Consider the following 19,418-nt stretch of genomic DNA (forward strand, 5'->3'; position numbering starts at 1 on the left):
CGTTTAAAGGTGTAAAAAGGATGTGCCTTTTCTAAGCTCTCAGGTGTGTGATGTGTCAGAGTCCCCTCTTAGACCTACTTGAGTACTTCTGATTTGTTTAGGTAAATTAGGGCATGTATTTCTGAGGGAAACAGAATAGCTTCTCCATTTATAGGTTGGCCTTAAGTGAATTTTTAAGCTTTTTCTTATTCTAATGAATAAATCTTATGAAATGATAGGTGGATTAACTATAACACTGAATCAGTGTGCTAAGGATAAATGATCAAATCTTATTATAATCATATTATCTTGATTTGATTAAACTGAGATAAGACCATCCTCATATTAAGTAAAAGAATCACTGTAGTGATGTTTGTAAGCTGTATAGCTCTGTACCAACATCAGTTGTATTGCTCTTGTTGCAATGACCTCTATTTTCTTTAGATCCCCCACACTTGACCCTAGGGCAAATAGAAACTAATACCTTTTTGTTGCAAAAATATATAAAGGCAATTGTGTATAGGTGATCCTGAAGAAATAACTGTAAAGTATTCTAAAAAGTCCAGTTATATTAAAAGTGTTGCATTCTGCTCACTGGTACACCAGGGCTTGGGAAAACCACACGAGACAGAAGACTTGCCTCAAAATCTGGACTGAAATATGTCAACGTGGATGATTTAGTTTGAGCAGTCTAATCATGGGATATCATGGAATTTGGTAATATGGCTTCTCCCAAGAACATGCTGAAAAACACACAGATGATGGCACAAATGCTGAAGGTTATGGGGATTGCAGAAAATGGGCCAAGAGTGATAAATCAGATGTTGGAGTTTTGCCTTCTGATGTGTGACCACAATTCTAGATGATGCAAAAGTTTATTCAAGCCATGCTAAGAAAGCTACCATTGGTGCAGATGATGTGTGATGGGCAATCCAGTGTCATGTGGACCAGGCTTGCACCTCTCCTCCTCCTAGGGATGTTGTATTAGACACTGCAAAGCAAAGAAATCAAACCACTTTACCATTAATCAAACTATAGACAGGCCCTAGATTGCCACTTAATAGATACTGCTTAATAGCTCCAAATGATTGGGTTAAATATTTACAGAAAAAGCATCCACTTCTGCAGGAAGAATAACAGTTCCCCAATTGAGTGTTGAGTCACTAACAGACCAAGTACACCCACATGAGGCACACCAACGCCACACACCATGTCTGTTTCAAAGTTTACAGTGCAGATGCCCACTTCACAGCCACCTGCTGTGAAAGCACCACTGCCTGTAACATCTGCAGTTCAGATTGTTCTGATCAGTCTGTCACTGATTTGGTACAAAAACATTGTTCTTACTACTTTCATGGTGTCATCCCTGAATACTGCCAGTGATAGGAGTACATTAAAAGAAAGCATGATGATGATGATGATGATGGCGATGATAGTGATGATAGTAATTTGTAGTCTAACCTTAATGCAAGTAATATGTATACTAGGTCTCGAATCTGTTGTGCTGAAATTGAGCAAATGTGTTTAATGTTTAGAAAAAAAGCGCTACGTTCTGTTCTCAGTGTGCTCTTTTATTGGTATGCAAAATTTTGTGGTATTTAATAATATTTTCCTTTATAAGGCTATAAATTATATGCTTATTTAAAAATGAGAGCATGAACTCAAATGCACATTGAATGTTTACTTAATTGTATATGTGTTTACACCATGTGTATACACACATATGTATTATTTTCTTATGACTCTAAGAATTGCTGTATTTTATGACTGAGGCTGACCTATCTCAGAATTAATTGAAAAGATAAATGAGAAATTACAAATGAAGGATTTAAAAATTGATTTCTTGCAAGATTTACATATTTTCCAGAATTATATTAAGATAATTAAAAATGTGATTAACTGAAGGAAAAAGAGAATGTCAGCCTTAAACTGCATGGTTCAGCTCAATGTATACATTAAGTGGCTTAAAAGAAAAACAGAAAAAGAAAATAAACTAATAATGACTAAAAGGAAAAAAAAACTCTAATTTAATGAACTAAAATAAAATTAGAAAACTAGAATAAGCCTAAAGAAAGTAGGGCATAATTTAACAAAAATAGGTGCAGAACCTAATATCTTAGGTATTGGTAACTGTTAATTTTTTGTACCAGCCTGATTGGACTGTGGGTGGTTAGGCATTTGGTGAAGCCTTTTCCCGGTGTGGCCCTCAAGGTGTTTCCAGCTGAGATCAACATTTGAATCAGTAGCCTGTTGGCAACGCCCGCATCGCCAAGTACCCCGAGCCGAGGGGAGGGACTAGGGTTACACAAAAGACAATACACAGAGAGCCAACACAAGACAACACGCAGTACACAGAATGCCGATCGATGATAGATTGATGATTGATCTTTATTGCAACTCCAGGCTTTCTTTTATACTCTCCCTAGCTCCTCCCAGTGTTTATCCAGTCCTCAAGTGGCCACCCTAAATCCTCTAGTTCCTCCCAGTAGTGGCCACCCTAAATCCCTTGAGTTCCTCCCAGTAGTGGCCGCCCTAAATCCCTTGAGTTCCTCCCAGTGTTTATCCAATCCTCTAGTGGCCACCCTAAATCCCTTGAGTTCCTCTCAGGGTTTATCCAATCCCTTGGCAGATAACTTGACAAATAGGAAGCAGGAACTTGCGGTTAAGCCAGTGGCTAGATGTATCAGGCCAAAATTGCCAATCCTGTTATGCTCTGAGAAACAAGCTAAGCTGTGGAGTTAATCCTTGGGAGACCGGGCCTGCAGTAGCCCAAATGGATTGCCTAGCCTCATGTTAGGGCCCTCAGTTGGCTAAGGTCTTGAATAGTGCATGTGGTTTGACCCTCCAGGAGCAGAGCAGCTCCACCTGCCTGACTCCAGTTGGGATGTTACTTCTTCCTCTCGGGCTTCAAAAGAGAACTGCACTTGCTATGTTTCCTGAGTCTCCAGTATGCTAACTTTATCAACTGTTACAATCATATGACTCAGTGATTTGTTTTTTTTATAATGACCCCATCTGTCTCTTTATCATAAATCTGTAATTCTACCTCTGTTTGACCTGTTGGTTCTCCTTCTCTGGAGAATTCTAATAAACATTCTAATAAAACATTCTAATAAAGCATGTTAACAGAAAGAACAAATATTTTCTAAATATTAAGAGAAAGCAAATATCTGGAATATATAAAAAGGTAAAATCATATAAATGTAGAAAAGAAGTATATATAAATAGCTTACGTAGAAAAATGTATGGTATTTACATAAAGATATCAGAGATGCTAAAAAACAGATAATGTTAGACAAATATTTTTTTAGAAGAATCTACATTTAAAAACTACATACAGGGCCCGGCGCCGTGGCCTAGTGGCTAAAGTCCTCGCCTTGAAAGCCCCGGGATCCCATATGGACGCCGGTTCTAATCCCGGCAGCTCCACTTTCCATCCAGCTCCCTGCTTGTGGCCTGGGAAAGCAGTTGAGGACGACCCAATGCCCAATGCATTGGGACCCTGCACCCACGTGGGAGATGCGGAAGAGGTTCCAGGTTCCCGGCTTCGGATCGGCATGCATCTGCCCGTTGCGGCTCACTTGGGGAGTGAATCATCGGACGGAAGATCTTCCTCTCTATCTCTTCTCCTCTGTGTATATCTGGCTGTAATAAAAAATCAATAAATCTTTAAAAAAAACTACATACAAAGAAAAGCAAGTAATATAATCATTATATATTAGTTTTTATAATTATATATTTTGCATAAAAAACACCAGGCCCACCTAGATATGAAGCTGTAAATACCAGATACTGCAAAGAGAGATTATTTCAGTGTTACACTAAGTAATTCAAGGATGAGATAGAGAACATTCTGTCCTCAAGTTATTTGATGAATGAAGTATTAGTTAAATATCAAAATCTGATAAGACAAGCAAAAAATTGAACTTTTTGTCATCTAAATCAGAAACCACTGGCAAAACATTTGTCACCTCATTTTCTAGGCAGAATGTATTATCTCCACTTCATAGGTAAAATTGGGTTGGTAAATTATAAGGTTATTTTAGAACATCATTAACTTAATCAGATTCATCATATAGTTAATCTGAAAATTAAATATAAAAGTCCACTTTGCTGCTAAAAAGCTGTATGTAGTGGTTGCTATTTACATATGGTTATAACATCCTAGACTATCATGCTGTTTCCTTTTGACATCACAGATACATTCTTTTAAACATTATTCACATCATTGCTTTGAGAATTCTGAGCATGTGAACTTGAAATTTTTTTCCTTCAGTTTGCACAATCTAAAGATTAAACCATGCATTGATAATTTATCAATGAATTTGAATTTGTATAAGCTGTGGTTTATATACAGCTGTGTGTCTATATTGTATTTTATTTCCCAGTTGCTATTAATAAATTAGAAATTGTTAAAAAATGCATGGCTTTGCAATAAGATAGGTTTTATATTAAAACATTTAGCTTCCCCAGCTGTGTATACAAATATGTTTTGGTCACAGCAATTATGTAAATTTATGTGGTGAGATTATTGCATTAAGTGATTTAGTCATCAAAACACCAATTTTGGTTATCATAATAAAAATACAAAATTGATTACAAATCATCAAGGTAAAGCTATTTGCAATGGAAATGCAATTGAGAAGATAAGATGAGGAAATTAATGTTGAGGTAAATGAGGTTATTTAAACCACTTTAAGTTGTGATTGCATTATTTGAAATTTCACTTTCAGCTAAAGAATTTAAGTACATAAGATGTTTCTGAAGATATGTGATTTTTCCTTTTATGGAGTCTTTATTTCTAGCCAATTTATTTTGAAGAAATATATTCAACTCTCAATTTGTTAGAAAATTCACATTTAGAGAGTTATGGTGTAGTATTTCTCCTTTCTCGAATGCTCCATGCTGCCTTCTTAGAAAACCTAAAAATAAAAGCACTGCCATTTTCTCAACTGTTTAACTAAGAAGAAAATTAAAATGTCTTAGTAGAAACTGTAAAAATGTCATAAATTAACCTTTCTTTTGCAGTCTTTTTAAATATATTTGTTCCCCTCTCTACTATATATTAATTTATCTGAATACATCATGCTATTCTGTAACATAACATAATGCAATGATTAAGTTTTCCTTCTGCTTAGTACCATGTTCTTTATTCAGTACCAGAAGCTGTGCTTAGCAAAAATTCTACCTATTGTGTCAAACTCTGGCCACTCACAATTATGGTAAGGATTTCTCTAACAAAATTCAATATTCATAAGCATGTAGTCACTCTACACAGAAACACAATATGAGGAGCTACATATATGAATATAAAATCTACTTACAAAAAAATATATAAATCTGAGCTTCTTGAATTTTGAGACATATATATTCCACCCAGTACCTCGAAGTTTTAGAGCAAAGAAAAAATTCATGTTGTTTCTCATTCTGCGTCAGTCACTGTAGCTTTTGCTTCCTACTGACAGGCAGGATTGCTGTTAAATGTGGTCTTCCAAGGTTTTGCTGGGAAATCAACCACGCCAGAGCTAAATCCTACAGATCCCACTGTCAGCACAGGTCAAGGTGGTGATTTAAGATCCTTGTGTTCTAGTATTACGTGCAAGTCAGGGTACATTAACAGTGGGCTTTCACCTGGATTTCTCAGTCCATAGCTCTTAAGGTCAAGATACTGTTTTAGAGAACTCAAGTGGATCTTGTCCTTTGAGGCCACAGCACCAAATATGCAATCTTTAAGGGAACTTAACTGTCTACCTTTATCAGAACTAAGAACTTTCCCTGTTTTCACTCTGTGATCTCACCAGAATTTTTGACTTTTTTTTTAAGATCTATTTTATTTTAGTTGGAAAGGTGGATTTACAGAGAGAATGAGAGACACAGAGAAAAATCTTTCGTCTGTTGATTTACTCGCCAAGTGGCCGCAACAATCTGAGCAGAGTGGATGGTTTGAACCTTCCTCCTCTGCTTCCCCTGGCCACAAATAGGGAGTAAGAAGGGAAGAGGAGAAGCCGGGACATGAACTGATGCCCATATGGGATCCTGGCACAAACAAGGCAAAGACAGTAGCCATTAAGCTACCGTGCCAGGTGGATTTTTGCAATTTTCCTTTTCAGTTGGTGACACAAGAAAGCACCTCTATCACTTCCCAGCTTGTTAAACATGTGTTTCATTTCACAAATGGAACCCAAACTTTGGAAAACCAAAGTGATGGCTTTAGATTTTCTTGGCATGCCCAAATTATCAGTTTTCCTTTGCCCATGTCAGTACAAATGACTCAATATTCTTAGCTTCCCATGTGACAGATTTGACTCAATCCCTCCAACTCCTAACATGTAATTGATGGGCTAGGGAAACCTCTAGAAATCTCTGTTTTATAAAAACATGTTTAAGAGTCTAATCTCGTGGTAACCAGCTTCACAGTTACACTGGAGCCAAGAGAAGTAGAAAACATGCCACAAAGTAGTCAGCCTGTGAATCTTCATGATGTTATCCAGACTTCTGTACTGGATTCAACATTTCTAATAGCCTTCTCCCATATTAAATCTTTCACATATGAATCTATTTCATTCATGCTATCTGAATTTTTAGTGAGCTATGTTATTGGCACCTAATATTCTTTTCCTCTATTGGCATTTTATTCGATTTAAAATTGGCCTATTATTGCAGTTGTGTTAGAAATATTGTTATAACAAATTAAATATTGGAGATACACATTTTAGAACTATAGTAACATGTGGTGTTTCACTATTCTAATCTTTGATCACATGGTGCAATATTTGATACATTTCATTACTCATTTGTACTGATGCCTGAGTTTCCAGTTCTTTTTGTTACGGAGTTGTGCTTGGCCAGATACATTAAAAAGCTTGTACTTCTAAGCTACCTTTGAATTAAAATACAGGAGTACAGAGACAGTAGTTCAGAGCTTCATGAAGTTTTAAGATATCAATTTCTGGTTATACTTTCCATCTTAATACAGGGTAACATTAACTTGCTTCAACCAACTCAAATGAAAAACAAATATTCAGAAAAATAATGTGAAATGCCAGTTTTGCAACCTTGGAATCTGAATATTCAAGATAGGGATTCTTGAAAAGTAACAGACATGTATAAGTCCTGGCATTTCTGCCGGTTACAGCTGAGGTAGAACTCTCTGGCTGTGGCAAAGGGAGGACATATCCAATGGTATTCCTATGGCAGGATTCCTAAATGAAGACTACATGAGTTTAATCCTTTGAGACTGAGTTTTCAGAGTGGAAAGGGAATCCTGAGAAAGAATACTGTGCAACCCAAACGACCTTGACAGACCTGTTATCAACTAACTTCTTTTTGGCTGCTACATATAGACTTGGTGTTAAGTAACTGTCTATCAAAATAAATATAATTAAAATTTCTTCTGGCATATATTTCAACTTGCTGATACCTTCAGGGCTTGGTGAGTGGGAATACAGAGTCTGAATCAAAAGTGAGTTTTCTCTCTTACACAAAACAGCATGATCAGATGAAATGTGTGAAATGTACCATATAACATGTATACAAGAGCAGCGGGATTGTTATAAATAGATATAATTCTGTGTGTGAATCTGAGAGGGGAGAGATGAAGAGAAAAACAGAAGTCAGTCAGATTCTAACTGATTAGATCAAGTGACTGTTGGGACTGATGAGTATTAACTCTGTATTATAGAAGGCCAGACACTAAGGCAAAAATTGTTTTTATAATTTTGAATCCATAATCTGTAACAATGGGCCAACGAAGCAAAGACGGCAGTGAGGCTGTAGTTTTGACCCTCATTAGTCTTCTTTGGGATGTCTAAGCTTTTAAACTATTGAGGAACAACCTTTTTTTTTTCTACGTGCTAGTTGTTGAATTATTTAGCTCAAGGAGTGTTCAGCCTGTAATTGTAAAGTGAGCTGAGAATGAGTTTGGGTGGGAATGCTGGCAGGAGGGAGGTCTGAATGGGAATATTACTGTGCTCCTAAATCTGTATTGTGAAATACAAGGAATTTGTTCAACTTACGTAAATAAGGCTATAAAGCCATGCAATTTATCATGAAGGCTCCACCTTTATTACCAAGGGTATTCTCACTACTTGCTGTCAGTTCATTTTAAATGTCTGTCTTATCTACCAAGTACCCCACTGAAATATGTAGCTTAGCACTTGATCAAGTAATGCAGTCTCTACACTGATGTATGACAATAAACAATGTGGCCAATCAAGGTAGCCTTCATGTTTCAGTGCCCTTTACTTTCTGAAGTGATGATTAATTGGTTTTTAGTTTGGTGTAATACAGTGCACAGGTTACTGGATACATTGGTTGAAATCTGAACTCTGGCAATCCTTTGGTGTGGGCCAAATGAAGCAGTTCCTATCATGCAGAGCATTCTGCAGATCCAGAGCATACTTCTCAGAAGGCAAGGGCAAAATTGGAATTTGAACAAAGCCAAACTGTCCTCCACATGGACATTGGGCAGAGTACCACCTGTCCTTGCCATAGCCTCCAGTGGCTGTTACATAACAAATGATAAAATTTCCTTCAAGCTAGTCAAAATAGTAAAGAATAATTTCTATTCTGTCTTCATGGGGAAAAAATGCATAGACGCTCAGTGGAAAAAGTGTACTATCCTTCTGCTACTTCAAATCCATGGGGAGAGAACCATTCGTGTGAGTTTTGGGTAATATCTTGCAATCGTTTAAAACTTCCTTTATTTCTGTTTTTTCCTAAATAGGAAAATATGTTCATAATTGATAAAGGACTTGCTTTTGACATTAAATATTCTTCTAAAAATTAAACCAAAGAATCTTGCAAAACACCTTATCCACCGCTATCCACTTACACAAATCCACAAGATAAAATAACTTCTATTTAAGTATTATATAATCTTTCTTTTTTTTAAGATTTATTTATTTTTATCACAAAGTCAGAAATACGGAGAGGAGGAGAGACAGAGAGGAAGATCTTTCATCCAATGGTTCACTCCCCAAGCGCTCGCAACAGCTGGAGCTGAGCTAATCTGAAGTCAGGAGCCAGGAGCTCTTCCAGGTCTCCCACATGGGTGCAGGATCCCAATGCTTTGGGCCGTCCTCGACTGCTTTCCCAGGCCACAAGCAGGGAGCTGGATGGGAAGCAGGACCACTGTGATCAGAACTGGCGACCACATGGGATCCCGGCGCATGCACGGCGAGGCCTTTAACCACTATGCTATTGCACCAGGCCTTATATAAGCTTTTTTTTTCAAATTAAGATAACCACTTTTACAGTTTAGTGTAGCTAATCATTTTAATTAGATAATGTCATTTTATTTGACTAATGAGTTCAAGTATTTTACTATGATACATAGATATTAAAATGCTGTCAAAATTTATTAAACTCTACTGGAGCATGGCATTGGGAATCTATTGCCAAATGCTATGTGGATAGCAAGTTAAAATATTATCAATTTCTTATTGAAAACTTAAAAGCATGTTTGTTTTGAAAATTTTATAGCATTTAGTTACATTTGTATTTGCATTCATTTGACTTATTTTCTGTTTTCCAGAACTAACTGATAACATAACTTTGGAACATTGTTACATATTGTCTTTCAAAGAAGTTTGTTTTCAAAGAAAATAAGTTTTGTAAAGATTTTCATATTTTCTCTATAAGGTACCATAGATTTTTTTTTTTAGATTTCACATTGCTCATTATAGGTAGATCTCATTAACTAATGTTCTTCTTTAAAAAGTACATAGTAATATAATGGTTTGGTTAATTCTTTAAGAATCTACTTAATTATTTTCAAATGGAGCTAGTAAAGGAGCTTTATTTATAAGTCTCTGTGCTATATATTACAGGTTCAGGTATAAAGTCTATATCATGTCACTGTTACAAAATGATTGCAAATCAGTAAGAATGTAGAAAGTAATGATGATTATAGGAATAAAATGCTATGGGCACTGTATCTTTAGTGGTAGAGATAGAATGGAGATGAATTCCTATTATATTGATATATCTACGAGATTAGGGGATTGCTTAAAGCAAGCCGCATAAATGTGTGGTGTCAGGAGCTGAGAAGTGTGATAGGAAAAGTGCATTTGTACTGAAGTTAAATATCGGTAGTTGGTTGTTAGGTCCTGAGAGGGTTGGAGAGGGCCTCAGTGCAGTTAGTGGATTCTGAGGGGTGTTGAGACAAAGCCTCTGGCCGGTGTTACAGTCCAGTGATGAGGAAGTCTGGCTAGGGTGAAAGGGGTATTTATGGAGAGGAGAGCCAAAATGGAACTGAAAGACTGGTCACATGTGTAGACTTAATCAGCTAGTATGTTTTACATACATTCATATTTTAAAAAAGTTACGTTCATTGAAACAATCTAGGAGTACACATTAGCATGGATGACATATAGAGGTTAACCAATGGATATAGGGAACATATTTGAGGGCTGAGGGCTGAGAACAAAAGATGAGTTGATTTTTACGAGAAAGCCCAGCGATGGTGTCTGAGCTTTCAGCTTCTCGTGAGTACAGAAGGAAGTTACCAATCACATCTGTCTGATGGCTTGGTTTTGAACAAACAAGTAAAGATTATGGATTCCAGCCCTTTGATGGGTTGGGTTTTGTTCCCACCCTCTGACTGATTGTTAGCTGCTGTTCAAATTTTTTCTCTTCTTGAAATTGTGTTTGAAATTTGACCTTACAGACATTCGGATCTTTGTGGAAAACCTCCTACTTAGAACTGCAGCAGGAGGATTTCCAACTTAATAAGTCCTCTTACCTGGGGGAAAAAAAGTATTGTGCATCTAGTTCTTTCAGAGAGTAAGAAAGCTCTCAAAGAATGATACCATTTTATAAGAACAAAGAAACTAGGTACCATTAGTAAACTGTCATATTTGTAGCAGCTAAATTCACAATACATGGAATCAAACTACGTGTCCATCAACAAGTGGGTGAAGAAAATGTGGTAAATGTACACACTGAAATATTAGCTATAAAAAGAGTGAAAGTTGAGATTTGCAGCAAAATGGATAAACCATATATCATTATGCTAACTAAGCCAGATCCATAAAGGCAAATATTGTTTGTTTTATTATGGTTAATATGTATAGAGATTGTGTGAATGTCATATAATTAGGTAGGTAGTCAAAATCCAGATCAACTTATTCATATCACATAAATGACGGAATACTCTTGCTTTCCCATACTTACTGAAGAAATGGGATAATAGTGAAGATTCTTTTGTTCTTAATATCAGTATTAATTGTGTTTCATCAGATAAAAAACTCATTCATCTGTACACTTAAGTACATTTCTTGGTATGCACAGTAAATATTTTTAAAAGTAAAGAACACAGAAAATATCTATATTCAAATATTAGTTTATGCTGCAAACCTTAGTTTTTCAGATTATGATTTTTGCATAAAAGATGAATGCATAAGTGCATTCAGAAATAATAAATTGAAAGTTTGTGAAGAGCAAAATAACATATAATTGCAAACAGTCTATCCAAAACGTGGTACATTTCAAAGGGGACATAAGAAGAGCTTCAAAATGAAAGTCTGCAGCAGCTTCACCTTAATGAGGCAATCATAATGACCTTGATCAGTAACTGGGGCAGGTTGAAGCTTCACCGTCTGGCAGCATGCAAGGTGAACACTACATCACTGCTGTGATGCCCCACCCAGAGATCCATGGCCTTTGGCAAATCAGGAGAAAACGTGAACACACATCAGTTGGTTAACATTCTACAACATAAATGGGCTGTAGAATTTCAAAGATCAGAAGAGTCAAGGAAAGGATGGAAACTGCTCCAGACTGAAGGCAACTGATAACCAAATGCAATGAGGGATTTTAAGCACAGTTATTTGACATTATTGGAAAATCAGTGTTGGGCCCGGCATGATAGCATAGTGGTTAAAGTCCTTGCCTTGCATGCGCTGGGATCCCATATGGGCGCTGGTTCTAATCCAGGCAGCCCCGCGTCCCATCCAGCTCCCTGCCTGTGACCTGGGAAAGCAGTCGAGGACGGCCCAAAGCATTGGGACCCTGCACCCGCGTGGGAGACCTGGAAGAGCTTCTGGCTCCTGGCTTCAGATTGGCTCAGCTCCAGCTGTTGTGGTCGCTTGGGGAGTGAACCATTGGATGGAAGATCTTCCTCTCCTCCTCTCCTCCTCTCTGTATACCTGCCTTTCCAACAAAAATAAATGAATCTTTTAAAAAAGAAAAGAAAAAGAAAATTAGTGTTATCTGTTTGGGAAGATTGTATAATAGTGTAACATTCTTCATTTGGAATACTTGTGATTTGGTGAAAAATGTGTTATTAGTAGACATAACTTTCATAACATTATGGAAGAGTTAAAATGTTAGTCATAAAACATTCTAGTTCTTGCAAAATTATGTATATCTAAGTGCGTTTCAAAATCAGGAAAGAAAAATTTAACTGAAAACAGTTCAATAACCGAATCTGAGAGGTAAGAAAATTTATGACGCTCCTTGATGGTTTTATTAGTCCCTGTACAATCGATGTGGAATGCAAAACCAGCCTTCCTGTGTTGAAGACAAATGCCAGCTGCATCCAGTGTTTATCTTAAGTATTGTAAAGACAGATCTGAGTAAGTTTGCAAATACAGTTTCTGCCTGTGGTGGTTAGACTTGGAAACTTTGGACTCCATTCTATTTATAGTTTTAATCTGGATCTTTTCCTGAACTAGTGGTGTATGTTGCTATACTTTTTTTCATACTGGGGCAGTAGCAGTCACAGTTCTCAGGCAGCCACATAATCACAATGGTAAAAAGTTGATACTTTGTTGTGCTTTGTGATTATCTTATTGTGTGTGGAGATTAGATATATTAAATTCATTTAAAATTATTTTTTGTTATATTACTTCAAAGAGTTGCAAAGAGACAGATGCAGAGAGACAAACTTCCAACTATTGGTCCACTCCCCAAGAGGCTGCAAAGGCCAGAATTGGGCTGTTGAAAGCTGGGAGGCAGTAGCTTGTTCTGCACTCTCATGGATGCAGTCCTGTACCATACTCCACTATCTCCCCAGAACATTAAGGAGCTGGATCAGGAGGTGAAGTAGTGGGGGCTAGTGCCAGTGTCCTTTAGGATGTTAGAGTCTCTTAGCAGGATTAACTTGCTATGTCACCACACTGGCCCTTATTAAGTGCATTTTGATTCGTGTGAATTTCTTTTTTTTTTTTTTAAAGCAAACATTTATTAAACTATAATAAAAACATTCCATCAAATTACAAAACCTGAGCAAGAAAAACAAACGGCACATGCTTAACTGTAGTTGACATTCAAATAAAATTTGCATTCCCAAAATATTATACAGTAATTAGAAAATACCAGCCAAAGTAATATTAGGATACTTTTACGTGCGATCTCATTATTTTGATTTTTTTGTGTGTTATTTAGTTATGAGGAAAGTGTATGGTAAGCAGTTCATGTGAATTTCATCTTGCAATGAAGTTGTCAATATATAATCACACTGGAAATTGGGCATGTCTATAATTCAATCTATTCAGAATGCTTTACTTGCATTCTTTTTTCTGTTTCCGATATCATTCCCCCTTTCAGGGTCCTGTTCCTTTAATTCTATTTCGATTATAGTGTTATAGTTCAGTTACATTCTAAATAGTTTCTTTATAGTAAATTCCCCTCTTCCAAAATTCACAAATTTATAAAATGAATCTGACAATGATATGACCCTTCATGCTAATAGAATCAATCTAAAATGTTTCTGTATCTTAGATCATACTGGTTGAGGTATCTCAGTGCCTCAACTATCCTACACTTCTAACTTACAAAAAATCTATTTAAATTGAATTATTTCCAATCATCAAATAAAAGTATATTATAATTGTAATGTTTTAAGATATACTTTATTTTTGTTAGAAAGTCAGATATACAGAGAGGAGGAGTGACAGAGAGGAAGATTTGCCATCCGTTGATTCATTCTCCAAGTGGCAGCAACTGCCAGAGCTGAGCTGATCCTAAGCAAGGAGTCAGGAGATTCCTTTGGGTCTCCCACGTAGGTGCAGTGTCAAGGCTTTGGGCCGTGCCCTACTGCTTTCCCAGGCCACAAACAGGGATCTGGATGAGAAGTGGGGCCTCAGGGATCCCATATGGCCGCAGGGATCCATATGGGATACTGGTGTGTGCAAGATGAGGACTTTAGCCATTAGGCTACCACGCTGGGCTCTACCTTTGCAATTTTCTTTTTAAATGTTATTCTTTGAGACAAGTCATCTTTCATCTTCCCCATAAAAATCTTTGGTTAGGGCCTGATGTGTTAGCCTAGTGCTAAATCTATGCTGAGATCCCATGTAGGCACCAGTTCATTCATGCCCTGGTTGCTCTATTTCCCATCCAGCTCCCTGCTTATAGCATGGGAAAGCAGTCTAGGATGGCCCAAAACTTTGGGACCCTGCACCTATGTGGAAGACCTGGAGGAAGCTCCTGGCTCCTGGCTTCGGATTGCTTCAGTTCTGGTCATTGTGGCAACCTGGGAAGTGAAAACTTTGGATTCCTTCAATTGAATGTAATTTCTTCTTTCTCAAAATATGTTGTTCATATCATTTTTGTGATCTTTAATAAATTAGCTTTTCTAATTAGATCATTGCAGTTATTTTCTCTCTATTATATGCATAATTTTCATGAATAAAATTTTAGCTTATATGCAATATTCGAACTTTGAGATTACATTTATATTGACTTAGTTTCCATAATACTGAATAACAATTATGCTGAAATATAAAGATAATTATGTTCTGTTGAAATCTATTTATATCTCCCAACTTTCTTACAAGTCCATGAGCAGCCTTTGTAATGTATTTCTATTTAACACTTGCATCTCTTTGATTCATACAATATCACAACACGTAGTTAGTATTACTCCCTGCCTAGTAGTTTTTTAGATTTTTAGTATATACTTATAAATAAAAGATACCATTGAGACAAACATTTCTGAATGAAGTGACAGAAAAAAATCAGTTTATAATATGATTTATGATAGTGATTTGTATATAAAAATTCTAAAGCCAAATATATATCTAAAGCCATTTCTATATCTAAAAAATAACCAGATTCTTCATATGAAAACAAGAAAAAAGTCTATGAGGAGATGTCTTAGATGAGATTTCATTAACTAAAGGAATTGGTAATAGTAATGTAGAAGAAAAGAGAAAAAATAACTCTTTTAAATGATATTCTTTACCGACAATCCTTAATATTCTGTCTTCATTTTCACTTGAGGTTGTATAAGTCCTAAACTGTCTCAAGTTATAGCAACATGCTATTCTGTATTGTCTTTAACCTCTTAAAAGTAGCACGTGGAGTTATACCCATGATATTTATCCAATGTCCAGTTTAACCAAAAACGAGTATCACTTTTACACATACATTCTCCTGTGACTATCATCTATACAGGCAACAACACTACAGTTGACTCTCAGTGTAGTCATCCAAGCACTGAAATCAAGAAATTAAATATAGCTTGATTGTGCTCTCCAAGGTTTCATGGGCTGAGGCTTTTCCTTGCTGTAACCAGTTTAAGCACTGATGGAATCTTTACGAGAGAGGTCCTACTGGGGTGGCATGACTAGCCTCTCATGCTATTCTCACTGTGCAATTTCTCCTGCCTAGGTGTACTTTCACTATGATGCCATCTACCGTTCTGTCCTCAGTATAGGTAAAAACAGTGACCACCTAATGTTGGACTTTCAAATCCAACTTAGCCTTATAAACCTGCTCTCTCAATGCAATATGCAGCCTTATGTATTTTGTTATATTATTAGAGCATGAACTAATAGAAGTTACCAATATCTTTAACTCTCTGTAACATGGATTATGTTTTTTCTGCTATGAAATTCACAGTGTTAGTGGATTCATTCTTCTTGCAATTCAGTTCTGTGTATGAATTAACTGAATGCATGAGTGAGTGAAAGTGAAGTGGTAAATAGAGATACATACTAGGGGGTGATCATTGTGCTCATTGGTTTGAAACAAAAACATGAGAGAAGATGCTTTGCTGATCTGCTACTGGCTTAATGTTATGGTAAAGAAACTTTGTAAGATAGTGTAACTTCCTTTTACTTTTTATTCTGCAAAGCTCATGTATAGCATGAGAATCTGAGGAAATGAGATGGAAATAGCATCAGAAAAAATATTGACAAGACATATTCTACTTACAGGTAATTCTGTGTTTTTACTTGGCATACCGCAGTGGACAATATAATTTAAAACATTCATTTGGAAGGAAGGAGGTACTAGCAAACTCCTACCCTAGAAATCATTTTAAACAATAGTATTTGAAACCCTGGTGTTTTATTTTATAGAGTCAATTGTTGAAGATCCTTGCAATGCTAAGGAAATATTGATGCCACATATGCATTGAGAGGGGCTGGTGTTGTGACTGCAGGTTAAGCCACCTTGCAACACCAGCAGCCTGCACAGGTGCTGGCTCATGTCCTGATGCCTGAGTCCTGATCCAGCTCCCTGATAATGTGCTGAGGAAGGCTATGCAAGATGGTTCAAGTGTCTAAGTCTCTGAACCTATGTGAGGGACCTATGTGAAGTTCCTGATCTGGCTTTGGCTTGGCCTCGGTGTGGATGTTGTCACCAACCAATGAGTGAAACAGTGGGTGAAAGATCTCTCCTTGTGTGTGTCTCTCCCTCTCTGTTTGTACTCCACCTTTCAGTAATAATTTTGTTAAAATTATTATTTTTATTTTATCAAAACTGCTTTCATTTGAACAATGTACATATGGATAAATTTGTATGGTTAAAATGTTAATTTCAACAACTTTTAAAAATCATTGAAACTGTCCATGATAAGTCATTAAAATATACATCAGGCCAGTGTTCTGCTCATATATAGTACAATGGCAGTATTACAATTAGAGTAGGCATGTGATAAACACATGAGCAGATCTATGAAAACAAATAGTATACATGTTTAATTTGAAAGAGAAGTTTTGAGCTTAAATGATCTAGAAAAAACCCTTGATATTTTCCTTAAAAATGCATTCTTAAATAGATATGAAATGCTTAAAATATTCATCCTAATATGAGCCTGAGAAATTGCTCTCAGAACGAGTTCTCTGTTAGCTTTTAAAATGGTCTTGAATTATTTAATCTATTTCTAAGATCTTCAGTGAATCATGGTATAATAATTTTTTTATGAGATCAGTCACCACAATGGTGGAATTTTAAGACTTCAAAATTATTTCCTTCTTGCTTTAAAGGAGAATAAAATCATTCCTGAGCTCATCTAGTCGTATTTTCCTAAATCAGTGAGGATGCATTACAAACATGCCAATGTTTACAATGTCACAGTTTGATGAATAAATATGGTTATGATGTATTCGTTTTAAATTTTATTATTTCCTTAATCTCCTGAAGTAAGAAACTGCCCAAAAAAGAAGGAAGGAAAATGTAAACCTAAGGAAGTCACCTAGAACAATCTATAACCATAGCTTCTTGGCCCCAGCTCTGTGGTGTAGTGATGCTGACATTCAGTGTGTTCCAGTTTGAGTCCCAACTGTTCTACGCCTGATCTAGTTCCCTGCTAATGTGTTTGGGAAAGCAGTGGAAGGAAGCCACTCTTCCCACATGGGAGACCCAGGAGAAGCTCCAGGAGCCTGGCTTTGGAAGCATGCAGCTCCAGCCATTGTAGCCATTTGGGGCATAACCAAGCAGATGGAAAATTTCTCTCTCTCTCCTTCTCTATTTATTTTTATTGGAAAGTCAGATTTACAGAGACAAGGAGAAATAGAAAGATCTTCTCTACATTGGCTCACTCCTCAAGTGGCTACAATGGCCAGAGCTGAGCCAATCTGAAGCCGGGATCCAGGAGCCTCCTCTGGGTCTCCCAGTTGGGTGCAGGGTTCTAAGGCTTTGGGCCGTCCTCCTCTACACTCCTAGTCTGTAAGCAGGGAGCTGGAAGGGAAGTGGAGCAGCTGGAACATGAACTGGCTCCCACATGGGATCCCAGCACGTAAAGGTAAGGACTTTAGCCACCAGGCTGTTGCACCAGATTCTGCCTGTTTCAATTACTTTCTGTCTCTGTGTAACTGTACCATTCCAATAAATAAATGTGTGTGTGTATAATATATATATATATATATGTATATATATACATTTATGAAAATAAAATCATGAATACTTAGAAACCTAAACAAAATGTAAAAAGTGATATTGACCAGAGATATGGAAATGGAAAATGTTTTAAATAGCATTTGCTTTAGAGATTGTGCTTCCCTGTCCTTTAAGGTTTATCTACTTACTTGAAAGGTATACTTTCGCACACACACATGGTGGGAGGGTGTGTGTGTGAGGAGGAAGGAGAGAGAGAGAGAGAGGGAGAGAGAGAGGGAGAGATTGAGATTGAGATTGAGATTGAATGAATTAATGAAATAAGTTTCCAACCCATGGGTTCAGTTTCCAAATGAAAACAATGGACCGTCTTGGCTAGGCTGTTAAGATCTTCCGCATGGGTAGCAGGAAAGTTAGCATTGAGCCATCTTGTACTGCTTTCTTATCCACATTTCCTGGGACGTGTACTGGAAATGGAGCAGTTTGGACTTGAACTGGCTGTTCCAGTGGGGTGCCAGCATCACAGGTTGCAGCTTTACCCACCGCCCATAGCATTTGTCCCAGTGCTTTTTCTTTCTAATTTCTCAAGTTGGCTATAAGTCTTCTGAAGCCTTTTGTTCAGAGGTGTGTGTATGTGTGTGCATATTGTTGTAGATTGTTCTTTGAAATTTACCAGAGAAAATGATGCATTTTTTTTCTGTTTTGCTACAGCCAGCATGAGCTAATATTTTATCAGAATAATACATTTATTAATTCCTTTCTTCACAGATCCTGACTTGGAGCAATTCCAAAATCATACTTTATTTTTTGTGGGGAGGAAGTGTGGTAGAAAAAATAATTCTACCACTGCTCTAGGGAGAAAGCTAAGCTGAGACTGCTGAGAATTGAACTACCAGATGCTAAAGTAGCCAGTTTAACAGATGAAAGTAAGACAAATAAGCCTCTAATTACTTACTGAGATATTATTAACAAGAATCATAACTCTATTGCAGTACCAGCTCATCCTTTGCTATCTTCTTCAATAGAAGCTGTCACTGGTTCAGGCGGATCAGCATAGATGTACTGGTAGTTGAGGCGAAGGACTAGGAGTGGGAAGTACTGAAAACTGCATTCAAGGTCGCCAACTCTCCCTCATGTGGTGGGCTCAGTAGAGACATCAAAAGTCCTTTACCCAAGTTCTCCAATAAAGAAACCTAAGAATAAAGGGACTTGAACTACAAAATGGCATCCGTAGAAAGAATGGCCAGTGGGACCTGTTTCCAGACTGGCAATAACTTCTTTTGTAGGCTGCAAAGCACTTGCTGTGCCTCAGCGTAGGTGTTGGGAAGACACCTTACAACTGTGAATGTTGTTGGATAGTCTCTATCATT

The 19,418-nt window shown here is 37.0% G+C and overlaps 1 pseudogene; it reads left to right on the forward strand.

Moving 5' to 3' along the window:
• The first annotated feature begins 644 nt into the window (after positions 1-644).
• On the forward strand, positions 645-1,434 carry LOC101524872 (transcription initiation factor TFIID subunit 9-like; annotated as a pseudogene).
• Positions 1,435-19,418: the final 17,984 nt, after the last annotated feature.

The sequence above is a fragment of the Ochotona princeps genome, chromosome 6 (assembly GCF_030435755.1).
Source record: "Ochotona princeps isolate mOchPri1 chromosome 6, mOchPri1.hap1, whole genome shotgun sequence".
Taxonomy (NCBI): domain Eukaryota; kingdom Metazoa; phylum Chordata; class Mammalia; order Lagomorpha; family Ochotonidae; genus Ochotona; species Ochotona princeps.